The following is a 23,093-nucleotide window of genomic DNA, read 5'->3' on the forward strand; positions in this document are numbered from 1 at the left end:
TTTGTTTTCGGTCAAGTTCCCTTTTCTGATCAAGAGACTGTCAGCTGTATCCCCCTTTGTAGCCTCTGTTATACCTGAAAGAAGGTGTTTAACGAAACTATTGAGATATTTTTTTCCTACACTGTATTTATAAATATCTCGCGAAGTTTCTAGGTTTCTTTGTCTTCTGGACTTAAAATTTGGAGACCTTCTTAGCGGCGGTATTACATATTGTGGGAATCCATCACTGCACTGAGCACCCATTATGGTAGGTAATCCTGTGATTGAATCTGTTTAACGTATACAAGGACTGGAAGGTCAACAAAAATGAAAGGGATAAGACAGTCATTATATTTTGTTAAACATCTTTCCAATAAAAATACTACTTTTACCTTAAAACAATAAATAAAAGGACCAGTGAAGAAAGATATGTACATATAGATATTTAACGCAACAATGTTTTTAGTAAGAAAAAAATGGTAATAACGAGTATCTGTCAAGGGAGAAATGGTTGAATATGTTGTGGTACCTCTAGATCTACAGCTCTGAAGTTATTTAAGAGTGAATCAGATTTGTACCTACCCGTGACATATTATTTAGTGGGAAAAATAAACTGCAAAATAATAAAGTACAATCCCACTTCTGACAAAACATAAAAACCACATACATACACAAAATATCCATCTACGTAGGAGCCTGGAGAAAGGTATGGAAGGATATACACCAAACTGGTTATCTCCGAAGAGTGGAAATGGGGAGCAAGGAGAGGGGAGTGATTATAAACTTTTTCTTTATACATCTTCAAATTGTTTAAGTAGTTACAACAAGCACCTGCCTCACTTTAGGGAAAAATAAAGAAAAACAACAACAACAAAGCAATACGCACATGAGAGCAGAGAAAGAACACTGGTAAACTATGTCACACACTACCCATGTATCTTTACATGGGATAGTTAACTGCACTGACTGTCACTTTCTTTTTTGGTCAAATAGAATAGGTCTTTCAACCTATTATTTTAATAGGTGGAAGATAAATTTTTTAAAAAGCTTCATGAAAGGGAATAAAAAGTGTACTTTATTTCCTAAGCATTTATGTCTTTTAAAAGGGAAAAAATTTTTTTTCACTTAAAAAAAAATGCCCCCCTTTAAAAATCCAAAAGCAAGCCTAAAGCTTTGGCTTGAAATTGCCCTGCTTAGGTGGTGTGTGGGCTGGTTCTGAGCTGTTGACTTTTCCATGGCTCCGTGCCCTTGACTGCCTTCCTCCCCAAACCCAATTAAATATACTCCCAGGCGTCTATGTTTGCCGGGAACTAAAGTCCAGTAAACCGCAGCATCTCTGCTCACAAGGCTCTCTTGGCCTCCAAGCAGATGCTCTGGCTTCTATATCAAATGGGTCCTGGAATCCAAGAAGTGAAATGGGTTGTTTTGTAACCCATTCTGGTGGAAGGAGAAAGGAAGGAAATGGTTTATCCCAGTGGATGAAATGAAAGAGAAAAGAGGAATAGCATTCACAACAAGCTCTTGAAGGAGAACCACCTCTGCTGAATTTTCCATTTCGGGGTTACCTGGAAGGTACACTCTGCCCTTTCCTGGTGGCATGCTTCACTTTAACTTTTATTTTATTTCATTGATAAGAAATCTTTTATTGAAATTCGAATGATACCTCATGTGTCTACATCACTTCATATTTTACAAAGCAGTTTAAGATACTTTAACCTATTCAATCTTCACAATGACTCTGGGATCAGATAAGCATCATTCCCATTTACAAATGAAAACAACACCCAGAGAAGTTAAGGATACTTTAAGGTCACAGAGCAAGTGGGTAACAGAGTGGCAATACAAACTCAGGTCTCCAAACCCAAGTCCAGTAGGGAGCGCACACTGGAAGTAAGAAAAAGGAAGTACAATTGGCTCTTGGGAGTAACAGATCTTTCCTGCCCCTTGTGAAAAAATTATAGACTGGGAGGACTAGTCTATGCCACCTCAGAGAGAAATTTTGCTCCTATACTGGAATACAGCTGCTGAATAAGGGAAGGAAACCCCCCTGCAACGCCAGGCCCCTCCGTCACTTTCCTAACCTTCCCCTGATCCTAATTTTCACCCTCTTCTCTCTTCCTTTCCCCTCTAGGCTTTAGCCACACTGTCCTCCTTTCAGTTTCCCCAACATTCTAAAGGCTTTCCTGCCTTGGGCCTTTCACCTGTGTACCTCTCTCTACCTGGAGTGTATTCCTTCCTACCCCACAGCACCCTCTCCCCTGACTCCCGCCTTAGCTATAGGCATAACTGACTCCTCCTTATCTCCATTTAAACACCACCTCTTCAAGCAACGCATCCATCACTCATCCTGTTTATTTCATAACACCACCATTAGTCCTTGTAAGCTTCATATGAGGAAGGACCACGCCTGTTCTATATAGCCCTGTCCACCTATCACCTTGCCCAGTGCCTAGCAGATATGAGGTGCTCAATAAACACTGGCTGAATACACGAAAGATTTACTGAAGTGAACCGAAGTCTCAGCTTAATTGCTACTCTCTTGGGCCTTCTACAGCACTGTCCCTCTCTTGGGGAACATAATCACACGTGCTAGAGTCATAGAGTCTTCTTCCTATCAGGCTGTGAGCTACTTATAAGTCTTGCTTACCTTGGTATTGCCCATAGCACCTCCCATAATGCCGAAAACACAAAGGGCTCAACAATGGGTGAACTCACACATACGTACAGGAAAGTACAAAGGAAAGCTGCAGCCCCTAACCAACCGCAGGTAGTGCTTTCTCCCCACCATGGGACCGCAACACAGAACAGAAGCATCTCTGAGATATGTAAATAGGGAAGCTGCCCAGGCTGAAATTAAAATGAGCCAAAACTCCAGGTGCAGCAAGTGTGCGGGTGAGGGGATGCGGGCATGAGCATGGACTGCTGACGGGAGCTTACACAGGCAGACACCTTTCCGGGGGCAAACTGGAAATGTGTATCAGAAACCTAAGAAAGGGCGTGCCCTTTGACCTTGCCATGCCTTATTTAAAAATCAGAGAAGTGAAATCATTGGGTGATGATTTCAGTATGTTTTTCTGTACTCTCACTTTTCCTTCCATGAACATGTTCTAATTTTGTAATCTGAAAAAAAGAAGCCACAATATAAATGTTATAAAAACAAACCAACAGAAAACTTGGTGGTGATTTTAGACAACAGAATCACCCATTCCTCGGATTCCTCACTAAACATGGGATAGCAGATTCTGGGTCCTCTAAGGTGGGGCCGCTTGTACTTTGTGAGGAGCTCCTTTCCCTCCTCTGAAGCCGTGGTGGGTAGGAAGGTGCTGGGGGTGAATGTTTCAGCAGGAGTGGCTCTCATTTCTCCGTAAAGCAAGTGCTGGCAAAGCTCTGGGTATCAGGAAGTGGAGGGAGCGTGGGGGTAATGAACCCAGCTCAGGATCAGGACCTTCGTCCACCGGATGCTGAGCCGCTGTAATTATTCACTCACTTGCCTGTCCTCCTGATGCTCTGAGAACTGCACCAGATCAGAGGCTGGTCCTTAATCAACCAGTTCCTTCAGCCTCTGCTCAGTACCCATCCACCCTCAGCAGGTTTACTGAACGTCAGAGACCACAGCCACAAAGTACTAAACACAATTACTGACCCAGCTCCCTGGGACATAATAAAAATGCATTAGCAACCAAATACTTCACTTCTTTAGTGCCTTGAAGGTCCATTATTCAGTTCAGAAGAGCCAAGTTGAAGACCAGCAATTTCTTGGAAGATTAGAGACTTTGTTTAAAGTTAGGAAATGCTGGCCTCCTCTGGTCAGAGCAGATGTGTTTTCATTTGCGATTTGGAATCCCTTAGCATGGCAACTGACTGCAACTCCAAAGAAACCACTCTTTGAAGAAGTAGTACTCAAAGTTTTTGTGAGGCATTTCTGAAAGATTTCCAGGAGGCAGTGAGCTCAGCCTTGGGTTGTGATTAATGACTTGTTTCCAAGAACCTTACATTTTCCACGTCTGTCTCCACTTAGGAACCACTTCTGGCCCCTCGTGAAAGCACTCGGCGGAGTGAACTGGGAAAGCTCAGCTGCTTGTCACACTCAGAAAGTAACACCTGCCACCAGCTCTTTCCTTCAGCGGCTGGGCCAGGGACCTCGGGTCCCAGGAGAACAGCACCCACCCACTCCACCTTGGCCCTCAGCACTTAAGCGGTGACAGGAAACAGTGCCGAAGCTTGGATGACAGAGCCAGCATGGCCGCTCCAGGACCCAACAGGGGGTGGGGCTCAAAACTGAGGAGTTCAGAGATGACTTGGGCTCCTCACACAAGTGCCATCCTGTGACGGAGGGGGCGGGGCCCGTGACGTCACTAACATTCGCCTTCTGGAAACCATAAAGCAGCTAATCCCGAGCACGTGTTTCTGGACCAATTAAGTGCGTCATGAGCCTTGTCCTGTTTTGTCCTCAGGGGAACCCTCTGAGGTAGGTATAATGGTGACCCCCTCCTCACTTTTCAGAAGAGAAGCATGCTCTGTGAGGGGGGTGATCTGTCCAAGATGGTTCAACTTCCCATCCAACCCTAGTCCTAGTGACAGGGACTGGCGACACCTATCAGCCCAGCGGCCACAAATGCAAGTGCCCACAAGGGCCAAGGGCCAGGCAGGAGACCAGAGAGCAACAGACTGGATACGCATTCAAATGCAAACAGAAATAAACACCCTCCTGCCAGAATATCACCTCCTCACCACCGCCTGAGGAAGAGGGACGGCTTTTTTAATCAGCCAAAGTCTCAAGATCCAGGGGGCTTGAGATCTGGGTGAGGCCAGGATGGAGGCCTGGGCCCTCCCGCTGCACGTGCCCAGGGGTGGTGCCCTGGCAGCAACGGTCCACTTTCAAAGGGCTTGGCTGCTGGGGAAGATATGCTGCAGCTCTCAGAGATGCCAAGGAGCTTTAAGAACCCTCCAGTTAACCACAATCTTAGTCCAAACAAATAGTTTTAAATATTGCATCTTCCTGAGGGGTACAGTCTCTGATGGCCTTAAAGAAAAAAATCCCTCAAGTTGGCCAGCTCAGGTCTGGCACTCCCTGGTGGTCTACTGGTTAGGATTCGGCGCTCTCACAGCTCAGGTTAACACTAGGAAGGAGCTCGGGATGATACGGGAACGTACAGTGGAGATGCACGCTGTTGGTGGAGTTAGGGAATGATGATAGTGACCACCTGGTGTTACGTGAAAGGGTGAGCACAGCGCCGGGCTTGGCCCTTACCAGGCGCGCAACACCGTTCATTCTTTTTTTCTCCTCCCTCCCCCATGTGCGCACACACCACACTGAGACGTTCTCCTTCAGACACACAAAACCTGACAGCACTTTAAACTCAGAAGTAACTTAATATTGCCTGTTTATGTCCTCTTTTAATTTTCCTAGAGGCACCAGTTTTTACCCCCTCTAGGATACTGAAAGCTAAGGGCACTCTGCTCCTCAAGCCCTGAGGGGCCTCCTCACAGGGGAAAGAGATTTCGGTGGTTCATTTCAAACTGGACTTGGAAACAGAGCTGACCCTTGAACAACACAGGGGTAAGGGGCACCGATCCTCCGTGCAGTCGAAAATCCACGTGTAACCTTTACAGTTGGCCCTCCGTATCCTCGGGTCCCCATCCACAGATTCAACGAACTGTGGATCATAGTTCCGTAGCACATATTCACCGGAAAGCATCCGCAGGACGGTGGACCCTCGCAGTTTAAAGCTGTGTTGTTCAAGGGTCAACTGTTCAAGCGATCATCTAGTTTCACCCCTCACTGAGGAAACTGAGGCCCAGAAAGTGAAACACTTGCCCAGGGTCCCACGGTTTCCTTGGATGGCCCTTCTATTATATGGTGGTTCTTTTTTTTAAAGCTGAAGGCTTTCCTCTTTAACTGTGACTTTTCAACCACTTTTACCTGCTAGGAGGGTAGGTGGAGCACACACAGCACCTGCAAGCCCTGTATCTCAAGCCACCTGAGAACCCTCAGCTCGGCACCCACTGGTGCGGCCCCCTCCCTTCCCCTGCACAGAGCGGCTCCCTCAGTTTAAAATCCTTTAGACAGAACCCAACAAATAAAGCACCCAAGGACTTCCATGTTCTGTTTATTTTCTAGGAATAAACAGCACATTTTTTAAAGGAAGCAAAAAAAAGACCACAAAGCCAAAGTTAAAGATTTTCATCTTGGAGTTTCCTACGCAGCCACTGTGGCACCCGCGCATAAGTGTTGAGGTATGCTCCTGAAACCTAATCGTATCTGTATCTTAAATTTAAAATACTGATGTTACATCTGACAGAGGAAGGTTATGGGGAATTTTCATTTGCAGAGATATTTCTCTCTAGAATGTTTAAGATTTTTTGTACCACCCTGGTAATCAGAAAAATGAATTAAAGGTTTTCCAAACACCAATTTCTAAGGGAAGATTTATTTCCTCCCCTATATTTGGGCCAAGGAGCTGCTTTTGAAGCTCTAGATACTCTGTCAAAGTTCTCTGAGTAACAACGTAAAACAGCATCTGACTGGAGCCCATCTGTGAGCCTTGAGGTTCAGACTTTAGGCCTAGGCAGTTTCAGAAAAAGCCATAATTTTCAGAGCAATAATATATCATAATTTAAAAATAGACACTGTGTGACCAACAAGCTGGAAAGCAAGCTCTCCAGAGAGCCCTGCCGCCAAGACTGCTTCTCCCTGGGGGTGGGGGCCGCGACGGAGAAGAAAGTTCTACTTACAAGAGCAGAGAGTTCCTTCAAAGTCCAGTGGTCCTCAGTCAGCAGGGAAGGTTGAATTTAAGAAGCCAGCGTTCAAAACGCCTCCCTTCCAAGGGTAAGCAAGATTAGCAGAGCGGGCCAGCGGGTGCAGGCAGGATCTCTCGTGCCCTCTCTCTCTCCCTCTCTCGGCGGCTCCTAAATGAAACGCACTTCGAGGTTTTAGTGGGTGTTTCCCATGTCTCGGGCCAAGTAAGTCCCCATTTGTTGTAACCCAATGCTCAGCCTGATGATGTCAACCACTCAGCTCCCTTGCTCAGCTTTCACCTCTCCATCCACAGGAGAGATCCATTTCCTTTGGACAATGAGCCGCGGGGGCTGCAACTGCATCCCGGGCCGGCACATGTGCCTAACATCCTTCCTTCCATTTTCAACACTGCAGCCTTACTGACAAAAGGCTTCCTATCTGCTCCCTGGGCCAGGACTCCCGGTGTAAATCCCTTTGCCTTAGTCACTGCTGACCGTGGGCTTATCTAATTTGCTGTCCTGTGGTCTAATTCACTTCTTTGGTGTGTGATACACTAGTTAGGGTGGCGAGCTGCACCCCCACTCTGTCCCTCCCCCCATCGCTTTCTTCCTGCTCAGTTTTCCAAGACGTTGAATTCCTCCCTCAAGTTTCCTAGGTGCATGCTGGACAGAGTGCGTGGGTCTGTCCTTCACTGGGGGAGATGCCACGTGCCCACGCCAAAGGCTTAGGAAGAGCACTGGTCTGTTGCCTGGGGAGCTGGGTTCTGGTCCCGGTCACACTCCTCACTGAATGAATGACCTCAAGCAAGTCACCTCTCTCTCTCTGGACCTCAGTTTCCCCATCAATAAAATGAGGGCTTGGTGTCTTCCACTTCTAAAATTCAGTGCTGGATGAGCTTATCAACACATACAACATAAGGAAGTTTACTACAAGCTGGCTGACCACACGCTCGAGGGAGGGAAGAACCCTGGAGGGGTCGGAGGCCACTGCTCAAGATGCCTGGCTCTGCTCAGGCTCCTTCAACCCCCTTTCTGGTGGGGCTGAACTGTTTCTCTAGGAGAAAACCCCCAAGAATTCACTGAACAAGTCCTGGGGGGACATGGGAAGAGGCAGCATCAACTACTAGATAGGATAAAGCAGCAAGAGACTTTAACTGTCCATTCTAGACTCATCAGCCCAGGGATGGCACCAGAGGAATCCACATAACAAACCTTGCTAACGAGCCCTTTTCTTCCATTAGCTCCCCCATTTATATACCTTTGCACAATTTTGCCACTACTAGAAACTCAAAGTCCTTTCCCTTCCTCTTGCCACGTCTCTAAAAGTTTATTATTCTTTTATGAAAATGCTGACACCCATGTAAGTTACTCATCTCTGGATTACGATCTCTGAGTGCACCCATGTGTATGTATAATGCATGTGCTAATAAACTTCTGTTTTTTTCTCTTGTTAAAAAAAAAAAACTTAACTGTCCTAAGGGACTAACATGGAACAGCAGTGGTTACTAGAGATAATAATTAATCTCTTGCATTTGTAGAGTGCTTGATAGGAAAGACAAAGCCTCTCTGCTTTTGTGCACAGCGCGGAGCAGCGGGACCTGTATGGTGATTATGAGCATCAATCTGGGAGCCAGGGATGCAGAGCTGAATCCTACGTGACTTAACTCTTCTGAACTTTTCTCTCTCTTTCTTTTCTTTCTTTCTCTCTCTCTCTCTTTCATTGCAAAATGGGACACTAGGGCCTCTATTTTAGGATAGTGGGAATGAAATAACACGTTAGGGAACTGAAAGTATTTGGCACATGAGTGATGATAGATGGTGGCTCTCAGTGTTGTACGTAACAATTTCCTTTGATTCTCATTCGAGGAGAATTAGGTCCCCAAGGAACTGCATTATTAATCTCCTTTTCCTGGATAGGAAAATGAAACACAGAGAAGTTAGGTGACATGCCTGAGGTCACACAGCTAAGATGAAAGGGCCAGACTTGGAAACTGAGTTTTTTATCTCCTACTGAGGCCAGCACACATGCCACACAGCTGCCAATGCTACTCCACCCAAAATGGTTACTCCACCGAGCTTGGCCCTTAGTTCTAAATGGGATCATCTCCATTTTGAAAAACAGGCTAAGCTTCTTAAAACCAGTGGAAAAGGGGTGGGAGGGAGAATTTTCCTGGATTCAACCAGGACTGGGATGGGGAAAGGTAGTCAATCTACTGACTAATAGGAAACATATCTGGCCACTAGGTAAGAGGGGTGCTTACCTGCTTTTCTACCAAAATACTGTGTGGCCTGAAGCAAGTCTGGGCTTTAGTCACCCCTCCCCCAAAAGAGGCAGATCTGATTTGCCTTAAAGCTACTTGGGACTAAAGCTCTACTGGGAAAGAAGCTATTTGTAGGTGGGAGGAAGGTTGTGGTAGTTTGTGACTTAAGAATTTTAATTAGTTCTCAGAACGCTCTGATGTTAATCAGAAAAGGTCCACGCAAATAGGTTATATATTAGGAGGGAGTTTGCCATTCAGAAGGCTCTCCCACAAGCTGGCATGGGACTGTCGTGAAATAAAAAGAACACGACTCTGGTCACCCACAGGAGCAGCAGTCAACAGCCTGGAGAGAGCTGTCCCTTCCTGTCCCTGGACCTTCTACCTGTGTAGGACCTCAGGCAAGTTAACTTCTTTGTGCCTTGGTTTCCCAATATAAAATGAGAATAATACCAGCATTCACCCTTCAAGGTTCTTGTGTGGCTTAAGTGCCTGGCACACCCTACAAGTTCAAAAATACTTGCAAAAATCAGCCAGCACATCCTAGAATAAAGACCTTATTTTCTAAGTCTGACTCAGTGTCACCACCCTCTGCCCGAGGATGATGCGACAATGAATGAGTAAGGTCGAGAATGTCGGGAAGCCAGGAGGGCCCAGTGTTTCTCTGGAACGTCAGGATGAGTAAGGAACAAAGCCTCGGAGTGCTGTCAGGCGCGTTCTTGCAGTGACACTCAGCGAGGAGGGCCTGGAGGCGGGGCGCTGCTTGGCTGGGCCTTTATTCCCGAAGTCCGAGTGGGCATCCAGAAATGAAGCCCGGCTCCTGACAGGTCAGCCTACTGACATCACCCTCAGTGCTCTGAAGCACATTTTGTTACTTGAACAAACATACTCGTATGGAGCCTATTCAGGAGAACAAAGATAGCGTTTTCCTCGACAACATGTATTTTGTAACGCGTGCCCTACAGACTGAATAACTGTCCGTATGTGACAGAAGCCATGAAGAGAAAACTGTGACAACACCAGCACATGCACTTTGTCCCCTACTGACCACGGCGGATGCTACACTCTGTGGACTGGGGCCACACTCTGTGCTGCAAACCCCACTGGATGTCATCCTAACCCGAATCAGCTGTAGGAGGTGTTATTCACAGTCTCATCCTACAGTTGTGGAAACCGATGTGTGCAGAGGCTGATGGGCCTGCTCAGAGGGTCCCCAGAGTAAGTGATGGAGCCTGTGCTCCAAGCTGGGGCTGCCTGGGGCCAGGCCTGTCCCCTTAAGTCCCTTACTCTACTGCCTTTGAAATGTTTCCCTGCAGGAAACTTGGCGGATCTTCACAGCCAGCAAGATTGGCTCCATGTGAGGATAAAGGAAACTTTGGCAGCTTCAGCGCACAGGGCTGGGCTGGTCTAAGGGCTCAGACAGCTCCTTTGCCCCAAAGCTGCCTTTAATTTCCACCCCCTCAATCCCAGTCTGGAGGCGGTCTCTCCCTCTGAATTTCCTTAGTACTTTATCTGTTTCTCTCTTAAGAAATTTATCCTTTTCTCCTTTGAGGCATATTTATTTCTGGACTGATCTTATTCTGCTGCTAGAATTTGAGCTTTTAAAGCAAAAGCTCCATATCTAACTTATGAGCATTTTGTACATATTACGAGACATTAAAATGAGGAAATCCAAAAATAAAAACTTGTACTGAATGTTTACCATATGCCAGATAATAGCCTAACTGATCTATATAAATTATCTCATTTAATCTTGACAAGGATCCTGCGAGGTAGGTATATTTATCATCTCCACTAGACACAAGAGGAAATTCCAGACACAGATCACCTGAGTAACTTGTTCAGCTGGTAACTGATTGGTATCTGTTGAAAGGAGTATGCGAATGAATGAATTCTGGCCACCACTACCCACCCTCTAGTCCAAACACCTGCTGTAAAATACAATTAACTTTTTGCCCTATCAAAGGCGAGTTTCAGCTGTCACGCCATTTCAAACACACTTATTCCCTATGCCACACAGCTGGAAGGTCCCTGTTTTTTCCAGACAAAACAAATTGAGAAACATATGAACTGAGACTTAATAAATCAAAGTAGATTTTGCTTTCTTTCCAATTAGAATCATACTTGCTTATTGTAAAAAACAGGAAAATAGAAAAGAGGAGGAAAAAAGGGAGGAAGGTCATCTATCATTCTACCAACAGCAAGAGCCTGTTAGCCTCCTGGGGTGTGGACCCAGAAAGAACCACACCTTCACTCAAAACAATGTTTGAATTCAGAAACTTAAGTCATTTGGGGGCGGGGGAGGAGTCAACCCCACAAAAGATGACAAATGTTTGATACCTTTTTTTTGGTTCTGGAGTACATCTGACTGCTTTCTCTACAGCGTCTGATGTTCTGAGGCTCTAGCTCCTGGTCCCCCTGGGCTGCTGCTGTATGCCAGGTGCAGAGCTGGCAGGGGAAGGGAAGCCTGATCCCGATGAGAATGCACCTTGAAAATGGGGAGGTTTGCAGGATACCATGCTGCCCCTGCCCTGCCTTTTTCAGCCTTCTTAAGATCTACTTCCCACCCGCAAGAGATAGGTTTCAGATTGGGGCAGTTATGGGAGAGATGGATCTTGAGTTAACTTTAAACAATCTTAAGACTTGATTTTTACAGCTGAAAAGAGTATGTGGTCTCCTCATTTTTGAGATGGGGAATGCCAGGCGGGGGGTTTCCTAAGGCTGCACAGCCTGGTGCTCGAACAGTAGGAAGACCTATTGGTTTGAGGCTCTGACACTGCACGTGAAACACACACCTGATTGGCCCCACCCTCCTGTTTTGGTTAACTCCTACTCAGTCATCAGGTCACAGACTAAATGTCACCACCTTCTGGAGGCCCTCCCTCTGAGCCAAGTGAGCTCCCCCAGGTGTATGGGTCCCACAGCACCCTCTACCTCTCCTCTCATAGCCCTTAACATACGTTATTGTAAGTACATGTATATGTACTATGGGCTCCACGAGGTTAACAAGAAGTCTCTCTCGTTCACTGGTACAGAATGGGAAATTCAACAAATATTTTCTAAACACACACACATATACCCCACAATCCCAGTCCACGCTTGGGTTAAAGCAAATTGTTTTATGCTTAAAAAAAAAAAAGTATCATGTCTTCTAAACTTCAAATCAGGCCTTCCCTCTTGTTGGGTAGGATCATTAGAGAACAAAAGAGTTCATTCCAAATAATTTCTAAAAGTCAGAAACAGTTCATAGAAGTGTGATAACAGATAGAAGACAAAGTCCAGAACACAGGGACAGGAAAGCACCACTGGGAATGTGGAAGCCCAGGGAGGTTCTGGGCCTGGGGACGGCAAGCATCAAGAGGATTTAGGAAGAGGGCTGAAAATTAGGGGCCTCACTGAAGGTCCTGAGCCAGTCAGCTGCCATGACATGCCCGCAGAGTGCAGAGGGTCAGGAAGCTCTGCAGAACCCCAGGCAGAAGGGATCCTTGAATAAGCTGAATGAGCTGCCTGGGGTGAGCTAGGGCTTTGAGTAAGAGAATGGGCATCCTTATTTTAACCTTTGAAGGACCCTCAGTCTCAGGTGCCCTAAAACAAAGTGCACCCTTCAGCATGGTACAGAGAGCTTCCAGAAGCTTCCTAGGCAGGGGTTAGGTCTATGGGGCATAAAGACAGCCAATTTGGGAGGAAATCAAGGCCTTGCTCCTAAAAAGAGGCTTTTATTACTGATTAGAAATGAAAAAAACTCTCATAGGGCATCTGAGGAAAACCAATAGCATGACAGAGACTGAAATAAAGAGAAAATAGGGACTTCCCTGATGGTCCAATGGTTGACTTCGCCTTCCAGTGCAGCGGGTGCCGGTTCAATTCCTGGTTGGGGAGCTGAGATCCCCACATGCCTTGCAGCCAAAAAATCAAAACATAAAACAGAAGCAATATTGTAACAAATTCAATAGAGACTTTAAAAATGGGCCACACAGAAAGAAAGAAAAAGAGAAACTAGACATCATCATGGGAAAAAAAAGATTCAAATGAAAAGCTTTACAGAAAAATTCTTATATCTTCAGAGGGATTCTGAGGATACTGCGTCCATAAAACATAAAATAAGCTGACAAAACTGGGCTCCTAGAAATTAACAAGATGAATACTGAAATTAACAATTAAGGAGAAGGACTGGAAAATATGAAAAGGAAATCTTTCAAAATACAGGGAAAAAATATTCCCAGGATAAAAAGGGATCTTGATAAAGAACAACAATCCAGGAAGTTCAACATCAGACTAAATAGGAATTCCATAAAAAGCACCAAATAGAAAGGAAAGGACAATAGAAAGTTATCTAAGAAATCGTGAGGAAAATCTCCCAGAGCCAAAGGAAAACTGCATCTTTATGAGAAAAGCTTAAAAGGCACAGGGAGGATAAAAAAGACCGCACCCTGACATAGTGTCCTGACCTTTCAGAATTCAAAAGGAAAAAATGCTACAAGTTTCTAGAGAGACAAACATTATTTCAAAAGAAAAGAATCAGACTAGTATCAAACCTCTTGCTGGGTGTCTGAGGAAAAGGAGCAATGCTTTCTAAGGGAAAAGTTCTAAAAGAAAATGATTTGGGACCTAGAATTTATACCCAGCTAAGCAAAATAAAGACATTTTCAGAACTGCAAGGACTTGGAACAATTTATCACTCATGCACTGCTCCCCCAGTAAACTTCTGGAGGGGAAAGTTAACCTAAACAAGGATTTAAACTAAAAAGTAAGATTTTGAAAAGCAAAGATCTAACAAGAGAGGCAAAAGGCACGTCAAGGATGACGACGGTGAGGAAGGTAGCTCGGGGACCTGGCTAACTTGCGAGCCTGGGGAGCGTCAGTCTGATTCAAGCAGGAGGGTGGAAGCTCCAGGAAAACGGAACTGACGAGACTCCTTGACAGGCGTCCTGAAAACTGTGCTCAAAGTCTACGGGAAAGCGTGGAAAGATTCAGCACAATGGAACATGGAAAACTGAGCATGTTAAAGCAGAAGCTATGATGTCCAGGAAAACCGTCAGACACCAAGGAAAAATAATGAGAACGTTACTGGCTCGGTGATAAGTAATATTTACAGTGCTGTAACACTGAAAAACGGTGAATGCGAGTTTAACCAAAAAACTGTACTGCTGGGAGAAAAGGGCAAGGGAGAAAAGGGTGTGAGTGGGGCTGCGGTGTTTGTGAAAAGGCTAAGGGCTTGGGCGCCATCCTAGGAGGTCAACAGGCAGTGTCTAAAACTGACGAAGAAAGAAAGAGTGGTGTGGTTGTGTGTGGTCCTTGTTTGGATCTGATTTGAAAAATAAGTATTTTGAGTTAATCGGAGATCTTTGCTAGTAATAAGGGATTGTTATTTTAGTGTGTAATAATGGTAGTGTAGTTTTTTTTTTTAAAAAAAAGGAGTCCTTATTCTCTTAGAGATACATGCTGAAATAACTATTGATGAAATATTGTCTAGAATTTATCCCCAAATTATCTATGAGCAGGGGAAAATGGCCACAAGCACAGATGAAACCAGTCTGATCATGATTCCTGAAGCTGGGTAATGGGTGGTACACGAGGACTCCTTATACTATACTTATACTGCTCCTTATATTCTCTAGGACTGTATGTTTGAAAATTTCCATAGTATAAATTTTTAAAAGAGAGAGATAGCTGTATAAGCATATTACTTAGATATATGGAAATACTAGGACAAACAGCTAACAGGATCAAAAGTGTATGCTCTTGGCGTAAAACTGTGCTGAAAACCTGCTGCGCCAGAGCAGTTCCTCAGAGTCATCTGGGAAGCTGGCTTCTGGGTTATAGTCCTTAGTTTGGCCCATATAAAACTCTTTTCTATTCCTGTTATAAAAAAAAAAAGTGTATGCTCTTGGGAGCAGGGCAGGAGGGAAGGGAAAGAAGGGGTGGGGGCAGGAGACAGCTGTTTTCTAGGGTAAGTTTATGACGATCATAACCTTCAAAAGAACGAAGCAAACCTATGTGCACGTGCCATTCTGACAAAAATAAAACTGATTTCTAAAAAAGTAACAGAGGTGACATTACTTAGAGAAATGGAGATCACCACCAGAAGAGCTAAAAGCGAAAAAATTAAATGCGTGCCTCAGGTGAGACGGTGAGCAGCAGACTGATGCCTTTCTGGACACACAGATTTTTTTTTTTATGATTTCGTGAGTACTTTGATTTTTTAAAATGTTATCTATTTTTATCAGCTATTGCCATGAACATTCAGCAGGGCCTTTTGGTAATCTCAACACCTACAAACTGAAGCTGTTCCTCCAGGTGAAGAATCCTAAACCGCCCAGAGTGAGTATCTCCACAAAAAAATGTAACAATAGCTATTATTGCCATTTATCTATTATCTACCATCTGTTAGCACTTTACACATGTTATTTCTAATCTTCACAACACTCCTGCAAGGCAGGTATTGATATTTCCATTTTATAGATTGGTTTGAGGTCACAGAGTATAGAAGGCCAGGCTTGGGAGACCCTTTCCCCTTTTCCACCTCTCCTTTACAGTCTACTGTTTGGTACAGTCCACAACGTACTGTTGCATCCATTTTCTCATCAACTCCATGAAACAGGATTATCCTCACCTGATAGAAGAAGAAACTAACGCTAAGAAAAATTGGGTAACTTGCTCAAGAGTCCAGAGCTCCTGATCCTGATCCTTGCCTTGCTACCATCCGTGTCCTCTGTCCTCTCAACAGCAGAACGTCAAGCTCTGCACGGCCTCCTCTAGGGCATCTGACGTGAGAGTCACTGTAGATGAACGCAGCTGAAGCAGGAATTTTAAGAGAGAGATATTTTTTTCCAAGGGAAATATAGTAATAAACCATGGAATGTGGCTCTAATGTCAGCATTTTGCTTGAGTCCTCAACGGGGCTTTTGAAATGTCAGCAGCCTGCCTGCCTGCCTGCCTGCCTAGCATACGGCAGGGCAGCTGCTGGCAAAGGCAGCCTGTGGACGTTCCGACCACCACGCAGCTCTTCTTGGCTCCAAAAGAAAGGAATGAGTCGTGTGTGCTTCTGCCATGAAAAGAGAATGTCTGTGTCTCCTAAATCTACTTCAGTGAACCGCCAGGTGGCCCTGGGGCTTTTTAGAGCTGCCAGGGATTTTAGGTCTGGGCTTCTTTAGAGCAGAGGCAGGCCTGTAAAGCTGTAGGAGGGGCTGGGTAGGGATGAGAGCCTAAGGTGGGGAACTGAAGGCCCCCAGGATGTGGCCCCCAGTCACCTCAAGCCCTGGAGAGTGGGGTTGCTGATGGCAACCTACGAGTGGGGCGCAAGGACGTGGTATGAGATGCTCCTCCTGGGCTGCTTGGGTATCTGAACAATGGCCAAGTGGCAGCTAGGGGAAGAAGCTGTTTACTTGAGTTCAAACTATTTATAGCATCAGCAATCTGCACATATTTGGATGACAAATCTCTGGGCTTCAAGTGAGCGGTGCTCTGCTCCTGGACAATTTCACCAAACACATTCCCTCCCCACACCACCCCCAGATCCCCCTCGCTAACACGTTGCCCTCGCGATGTTTTATTTAAGTCGCTGAGTTTAAAAAAGATTATAAAAAGAAATTACATTTTAAGCACTAGTGACTTTTAATCTATTTGTCTATGAGTTTAAGCTACACAGTATTATTTTCTTTAAGGTTTGAATCGGACATTAAATTCTAATACGTGTATGCTATGAACAAATACAAGTGAAATATTTTAAAAATAGTACCTGAATAAGGTCTGTAATTTAACATGTGCTATACCATTTAATGTTGCTGCGCCAAGCTCAAGACCTACAAAGAGAATGTTTCTTATGGCACAGTTTACGTAGGATGATAAAAGGCTTTATAGAACAGATCCACAAACAACATGTAATCATACACGCGTTCCAAACAAATACACGCATTCCAAACAAACAAAAGAGGTGTTATTACCCACCCATCCTGGGGCAGAAGCAGTTGTAGGGTCCAGAGTTCAGCAAGGCCCCCTCCCCTGACTGCTATAAAGGAGAGGGTTTGACTATAATAGAAAGATGTGTGGAGCTTTCTGCATAGTTTCAGCTCACAGAAGGTATTATACCCTTGCCAACAAATTCGTCTGGAAAAACCAGCTTATCTCTAAAAGCTGCCTTGTTTTTATAGCAAAAGCAATGCTTGATCAACCACCTACCCTGAGCCAGGCACTACCTGATTCCGAAGGGGAAAAGTGGCAGTTAATGAACATGTAAATATATTGGCTAAACTGGTGGCTTCCAGTCCTATCACACAGTGCAGGCAGGAAGTGTCACAGAGATAAAGTGCAGGAAGTGAGAGGAGAGGTTCATAGGATAAAGGGTGATGCTAGACAATTAATTTAGGGAGAGGGAACAGAAAGGATTCTTCAAAGGGACTAACTTGTCTTATCTCTTCCCCCCTGCCTACGAAGCTCATTAGAAGACAAACAGGTCTCTGGGATAATCTTTTGATTAACTATGCTTTTTAAAATCAGGAGAAAAGTGCTAATGAGGGTGAAGGAATGAAACATGTCTATACACAGAGGGAATGTAAATTATTTTAGAATTTTTTTGCAGGCCAAGTTGTCAGTATTTGGCCAATATATGACCCCCAATTTTTTTTTTATTTAAAAAAATTTTAAGTTGAAGTATAGTTGATTCACAATGTTGTATTAATTACCACTGTACAGCAAAGTGATTCAGTTATACATATACATATATATATATACACATATACATTCTTTTTTAAAAATATTCTTTTCCATTATGGTTTATCACAGGATACTGAATATAGTACCCTGTGCTATACAGTAGGACCTTGTTGTTTATCCAGTCTATACAGAAAAGCTTACATCTGCTAACACCAACCTCCCACTCCATTCCTCCTCCCTCAACCCCCTCACCCTTGGCAATCCCAGTCTATTCTCTATGTCCACGACTCTGTTACTGTCTCATAGATAGGTTCATTTATATGACCCCCAATTTTTTTTAAGAACTTTTATTGAAATACATTTAACATACAATAATCTGCATATGTTTAGAGTGTACAATTTGGTATCCCAATTTCCCAATTCATTCCCCCCAGCCCTCCCCACTTTCCCCACTTGGTGTCCACATGTTTGTTCTCTACATCTGTGTCTCTATTTCTGCCTTCCAAATCGGTTGATTTGTACCATTTTTCTATATTCCGCATATATGTGGTAATATACGATATTTGTTTTTCTCTTTCTGACTTACTTCACTCTGTATGACAGTCTCTAGGGTCCATCCATGTATCTACAAATGTCCCAGTTTCATTGCTTTTTAAACATTTTTTTATTTATTTTCTTAAGAACTTTTATTGAGATACAGTTAACAGACAATAAACTGCATGTATTTAGAGTGTACAATTTGGTATCCCAGTCTCCCAATTCATTCCCCGCCAACCCTCCCCGCTTTCCCCACTTGGTGTGTATGACCCCAAATTTTAATGCGTGTAATTTTGATCCCAAGATTCTACTCCTAGGAATTTAAACAATATCCTCCTCATTCAGACCTTATGTAAAACGTCACCTCTTGAGGACTTCCCCAACCCAACCAACCTAAGGAAACACCCATCTATCTATTACATCACTTTTTTTTTTTTTTTACATCACTTTCTTTTAATTGTGTGCACAGCACTCTTTTTCCTGTTCATTAATCTGTTTACTGCCAGCCTTTCATTGTTCCCTCCCCTATTTCCACATTAAAATGCCAGCTTTATGAGAGCAGGGACCGGTCTAATACACTGCTCTTCCTACGTGTTGGATACTAGCCAGGCACATTACATGCATCATCTCATTCAATCCTCACAGCCACAGGAGGCTTCTGTTATCAGCCCCATTTAACAGAAGAAAAACTGAGGCACAGGTTAAGTCTAGTGAGTGGCCAGCAAGTTGCAGTGGGAATGTGAACACTGGTGTGCCTGACTGCAAAGCTCTTAACTATCTTTCTCCAGATGAATCTTCAATGTGCACACTTTTTGACCCAGTGATTCCAGTTTTGGAACTTTATCATGTGGAGATAACCAGCCAACAGCAGGTAATTAGATGTATCTTTATTTATTACAGATTGCTCATGGCAGCAAATACTAGAAATAAGTTTAGGCAAGTCACCAGTTAGCTATAAGCCTCAAGTTTGCTTTTTGGTAAACAGGGGCCCCATCTCAGAGACACTGTGAGGATTTAACGAGACAATGCACAGTACCTGGCTCGTAATCACTGTTTTGTTGTTGTTATTACAGGCATTTAAATTTCTAAAAGGATATACAATATACCAAATTGTTAACAGAGGCTCTCTGGGCAGCAGGATTACAGATTTCATTAACTAAATGGCATACTTCCATGTTGCTCTCATTTTTATAAAATGCATACTAGTGTTATACTCTTCAAAAATAAATATATTACTACCTTTTTAAAAGAAGATGGAGAAAATAGAGTTGGAGGAAACTAAACAGAGGCGGAAACTCAGTTTATGGGACAGAGAAGGAAACTAGTTTAATAGATTCTCAAAATAAAAGTGTTCCTGCTCTTTTGTTCTATGTAAGAACAAGATCTTCAATGTGCTTATAGGTCCTATCTCATTACAAGGGCCTACATTCTCAGTGAAGTGAAAGCAATTCTTAATAAGAATACAGACCTAAAGAATTTATTAGATGACTTCATGAAATTTGAGATGTTGAAATACATATACAAAAAGAAAAGAAAGTCTTTATAACCACTTCTGCCTCCTAAAGAGAAAGGCTCCTGTCAAATGGAAGGCCCTTTGCCTGCTGATCATCTTTTTGGGTTCAGCCATGCAAAAAATAACAGAAATAAAAGCTCTTGAAGGTTGTCAAGTAGCTCTGCACAGTAATGAAAGGTGAACTGGAATTCTAAGGGAAATCTGTGACGACCAGAAGGAGGAGAAGGAGCCCGGAAGATGACAGAGGTCTGGATTTTCTGCCACATGACCCCTTTCTGGGACTCTCAAATCATCAGCAAAGATGATAACACTTCCAAATGCTCTTTGTGGGTGTATTCTTTTTTCTTGATGGAAACCAGGAAGGGACTGACTTTTAATTATGACCTTACAGGTTGAGAAACAGAAAGAGGAAGCAGAGATTACCAGGAGAACATAAGCCACACATTCACCCCTAAGGAATCTACACAATCTTGGGGAAACTTCGGACTTCTACATGAAACAAGGGGTCGCACTAATCTTATGTAGATCTTCAAGTGCGAACACATCCAGGTTATATATGGCTTATTTATCAAGTGGGATCAAGGTACAAATTGATGTGTGTGTGTGTGTGTGTGTGTGCAGGAAAATAAGTAGGCTAGAGTACGCCACACCACTGAAAAGCTTTCCACAGTTCCTGTCGTGATTCCTACTTATTTTTGTCACCTACTCCTTTGAGAATGCGATGAGAGCTAAGATCCTGCTCTTCAGAAAATGCCTGTCTTCAGATGACTCTGATTTCAAGGGGTCTGTGGGAACCCCTGAAGGCCATCTCTGGATCCATGACAGCTCCACAGACCAAATTCAAGAACTCTTTTTTTTTTTTTTTTTTGGCCACACTGTGTAGCATGTGGGATCTTAGTTCACCGACCAGGGATCAAACCTGTGCCCCCTGCAATGGAAGCATGGAGTCCTAACCACTAGACCACCAGGGAAGTCCCAAGTTCAAGAACTCCTACTTTAGGGAAACCACAACAGTGCTTGTTGTTGACAACAGGGATCACAAGCCACCTTGCAGTTTGCAGGAGGCACAAGGGCAATGCCAATGTTCATTCATTTATAAACATTTGTTGGAGACCGAATACACCAGGTCCTGACGGTATAAAGATAATTGCAATGTGATCCCTGTACTCACTGAACTACGGTCAACCGAGGGGAGGAAACAAGAAAACAGACCACTACAATAGGGTGGGGTGAGCCAGACAGTAGGTACGTTTCAGACTAACCTCACCCCTCAACTTCCTTTTTGGCTCCAGAATTTACTAACTACAAATGAAAGAACAGGCAGGGATGACTGACATGAATACTGAGGACAAGTAGAGGAAAGCAGCACGGGGCCAGAACACTGGGGCCATTTAAATGGCCAAATGGCTCCTTTGAGGACTTGGGATTTCCCTCTGTGACTGCATAAAAATACACCCACCCCCCAACAAACCAGAGGTCTTTTCTTTAATAAACAGTAACCGTGGATTTTTTTTTTCAATGTTACTTTAAGAAAAAGGAATTAACAAACTCAAAGATTCTTCTGAAGAAGTCATCTATGCTAAAAGAAGCCTGTGTCCACATTGCTGGTTTGCTTTGTTAGATCAGCAAATATTTCTTGAGCTCTGAAATAATAATGATAATGCCTGATATCTGCATTACATGGGGACTTTCACGTAGATTGTCTCATTTTTTTCTACAAAACATCTTGTCACGGGTGACAATCTTCCCACTGAATAGAAGAAATGGAGGCAAAGAAGGGCAGAGTGACTTGCCTAGGGTCATTTATAGCTTTGTAAGTTCTGCAGCCAAAATCAGAATACAGACCCACCTACCTTTTCCTAAACTCAGGGAAAATGACAGTAGTGACAAGAACAGGAAGGTCAGGAGAGGCAGCAGCCTTGAGGGATAGAGAGTAGAGAGAACATGTTACTGTGGCACCTTTTAAGCATGGGTGTTGAGATCATATGGACTTGGGGGAAAATCCTGGCTCCCTCCCCTACTTACTAGCTGTGGGACCTCAGGGCAAATCAGTAAACCTCTCTGAATTCTGGTATCTCATTTGTAAAATGAAGAATAGTGTCTATCTCATCTGAATGTAGGGAGGTAGAGGGAAGAACAGGAGGTCAGAGTGATGCAGAGGTGTGATAATTTCTTCATCTTTCACATGGGGAAATTAAAGGATACAGAGTGAGAAGTTTAGGGCACTGGCCATTTCAGCCAATACAATGGACCAAGTATCCTGCAACCTTCCTCCCAAACACCTCAAATGATGGGTGCCATCACCCTAGCGAATATGTCAAGTGCATGGCTGAGGTTAAAAGCGAGCATGGGAAGTTTTCTGAGGACAAATAAGAAGTACAAAACCAGTGAGACAAGCAGGCACCAGAGCCTTACAGACACCTGAAATTCTAAGAATACACTGCTACTCATCAAAGCTAGCTGTCTACAAAGACAACTGAAGAAAAATACGGATATATGTGTATATGTCTTCGTGAGAATTTGAGGTAACCCCACAATTACTGAAAACCATTAAAGTAAAAAAACAAGTGGCTTTCAGGACAAAGCCTGGGTAAGTAGGGAGGGAGGTTTTTAAACTTTTTTCTCTGTATCTTTCTGCCCTCTCTGGGTATTTATTTTTGTGTACATGTATTACTTTTATATTTTTGTTTAACTGGCAAAGGAAGGAAGGTTGGTGGAATTCTGCCATTACCAACCATAATAAATAGTACTGTTATAAACAATGTAAATATAAATTTCAGAAGAAAAAACCTGAATCTTACGATGACAGGAGTAAGTATTCTGCTTTACATGTGCCTTAACAAAGATTTCTTTTTAACGATAATACCCAGTGTTGTGGAGCTATGCAAACATGTATCAACAGGCAAGGATGGACACTGGTACAACGTTCCTAAAAGGCAATTTGACAACACACACTGAAATCCTTAAAACTGTACATGCACAGGATGGGGTGGGGGGTAGACATGGAAATTCTCTGTACTTTCTGCTCTATTTTGCTTGAACCTAAAACTGGTCTAAAAAATAAAGTTTACTAATTAAAAAAAAAAAAGTACGTACCTTTGACCTGGTCATTTCATTTCTAAGAATTTATCTTCGAGAAGGTATTACGGATGTGTGCAAAGACTTGACTCAAGGTTGTTCACTTCAGCACTGCTTAGAACAGGGAAAAACTGAAAACAATCCTAAAAGTCCACTGTTAGGGAGTGGCTAATAAACTTGGGTACATCTATAGAATGGAATATTATGTAGTGATAAGTGATGCTACAGAAGCATACCTAATACCATGAAAAAAAGTCTCATTTTAATATTAAGGTGTATATATAGTAGGGGCTCATGTTGGTAAAAGGGAAAGTATTTTGCATAAAAAAATGGATGAA

The 23,093-nt window shown here is 43.6% G+C and overlaps 1 protein-coding gene across 7 annotated transcripts in view; it reads right to left on the bottom strand.

Annotated features, from left to right (window-relative positions):
• PKIG (cAMP-dependent protein kinase inhibitor gamma) overlaps positions 1 to 23,093 on the bottom strand; it is a 91,537-nt gene that overhangs the window by 27,713 nt on the left and 40,731 nt on the right. For 3 of the 7 annotated variants that reach the window (XM_057703846.1, XM_057703849.1, XM_057703845.1), the window contains exon 3: positions 6,715 to 6,888. The exons of the other annotated variants lie outside the window; for them this stretch is intronic. The gene's annotated coding sequence lies outside the window, so the exon portion shown is untranslated. The remainder of the gene's footprint in view (positions 1 to 6,714; positions 6,889 to 23,093) is intronic. 7 annotated transcript variants of the gene reach the window in all.

The sequence above is a fragment of the Hippopotamus amphibius genome, chromosome 12 (assembly GCF_030028045.1).
Source record: "Hippopotamus amphibius kiboko isolate mHipAmp2 chromosome 12, mHipAmp2.hap2, whole genome shotgun sequence".
NCBI classification, from domain to species: Eukaryota; Metazoa; Chordata; class Mammalia; order Artiodactyla; family Hippopotamidae; genus Hippopotamus; species Hippopotamus amphibius.